General features: G+C 52.7%; 6 non-coding genes across 6 annotated transcripts; all 6 read right to left on the bottom strand.

The window, feature by feature from the left end:
• Window positions 1-44: 44 nt before the first annotated feature.
• On the bottom strand, window positions 45-137 carry Tc00.1047053480427.10. Its single transcript, XR_008254909.1, has one exon. It is a non-coding gene; the product is annotated as a C/D small nucleolar RNA (snoRNA), TB8C2C1 (small nucleolar RNA).
• Window positions 138-170: 33 nt separating this feature from the next.
• Window positions 171-239, bottom strand: Tc00.1047053480427.20. The gene has a single exon (XR_008254910.1). It is a non-coding gene; the product is annotated as an H/ACA snoRNA, TC8C2H1 (small nucleolar RNA).
• A 191-nt stretch (window positions 240-430) lies between these two features.
• On the bottom strand, window positions 431-523 carry Tc00.1047053480427.30. Its single transcript, XR_008254911.1, has one exon. It is a non-coding gene; the product is annotated as a C/D small nucleolar RNA (snoRNA), TB8C2C1 (small nucleolar RNA).
• Window positions 524-556: 33 nt separating this feature from the next.
• Tc00.1047053480427.40 lies at window positions 557-625 on the bottom strand. Its single transcript, XR_008254912.1, has one exon. It is a non-coding gene; the product is annotated as an H/ACA snoRNA, TC8C2H1 (small nucleolar RNA).
• Window positions 626-816: 191 nt separating this feature from the next.
• Tc00.1047053480427.50 lies at window positions 817-909 on the bottom strand. Its single transcript, XR_008254913.1, has one exon. It is a non-coding gene; the product is annotated as a C/D small nucleolar RNA (snoRNA), TB8C2C1 (small nucleolar RNA).
• A 33-nt stretch (window positions 910-942) lies between these two features.
• On the bottom strand, window positions 943-1,011 carry Tc00.1047053480427.60. Its single transcript, XR_008254914.1, has one exon. It is a non-coding gene; the product is annotated as an H/ACA snoRNA, TC8C2H1 (small nucleolar RNA).
• Between the last annotated feature and the right edge of the window lie 200 nt (window positions 1,012-1,211).

Here is a 1,211-nt window from a genome sequence, read left to right on the forward strand (position 1 = left end):
GGAGGACAAACAACTTTGCAGTGGGGGAGAATAGAAGGGGTGCGACTCAGCTTTCAAGGACTCGAGTAATGCTCTCATGTGGACCCGTATGCGGGGATCCCTCGGACATATGCTTGTTCTCGTAGACATCATTGCACATTCCGGCCAACGGGGCCCAGCACACTGCGCGCTGCTCTCCCTTCACCATCCATCGTCCAGACGCTCACGAGAAAGGGAGCGAGACGAGCGAAGTGCAGGTGGTGTCTAATAATAATACTGTTGGGAATCAGGGCAGGATGTCAGCGGATGACGCTTAACAAAGCTCGCTCACGGCATCTCGGCAAGAGGAGCCAAAGCTCCCCCGGGCGATGTATATATTGTGCATCATGTGAGTCATTCAGTCATGCATGAGGACAAACAACTTTGCAGTGGGGAGAATAGAAGGGGTGCGACTCAGCTTTCAAGGACTCGAGTAATGCTCTCATGTGGACCCGTATGCGGGGATCCCTCGGACATATGCTTGTTCTCGTAGACATCATTGCACATTCCGGCCAACGGGGCCCAGCACACTGCGCGCTGCTCTCCCTTCACCGTTCATCGTCCAGACGCTCACGAGAAAGGGAGCGAGACGAGCGAAGTGCAGGTGGTGTCTAATAATAATACTGTTGGGAATCAGGGCAGGATGTCAGCGGATGACGCTTAACAAAGCTCGCTCACGGCATCTCGGCAAGAGGAGCCAAAGCTCCCCCGGGCGATGTATATATTGTGCATCATGTGGGTCATTCAGTCATGCATGAGGACAAACAACTTTGCAGTGGGGAGAATAGAAGGGGTGCGACTCAGCTTTCAAGGACTCGAGTAATGCTCTCATGTGGACCCGTATGCGGGGATCCCTCGGACATATGCTTGTTCTCGTAGACATCATTGCACATTCCGGCCAACGGGGCCCAGCACACTGCGCGCTGCTCTCCCTTCACCGTTCATCGTCCACACGCTCACGAGAAAGGGAGCGAGACGAGCGAAGTGCAGGTGGTGTCTAATAATAATACTGTTGGGCGGGAGAATGCGTGTTGCGTTGGCCCTTTTTGCGTATCCATGTAAATTTCCCTTTTCGTTTTGTGCTGTTTTTACGCGTTCCGCACCAACCAAAAACAAGTAGAACCGTGAGAATAAAGGGGTGAGACCGTTTAGCCTTGAAATTGCCCTTGAGAGAGAGAAAGAAGACAAACACA

Source organism: Trypanosoma cruzi, assembly GCF_000209065.1.
Source record: "Trypanosoma cruzi strain CL Brener chromosome Unknown tcruzi_1047053480427, whole genome shotgun sequence".
NCBI classification, from domain to species: domain Eukaryota; phylum Euglenozoa; class Kinetoplastea; order Trypanosomatida; family Trypanosomatidae; genus Trypanosoma; species Trypanosoma cruzi.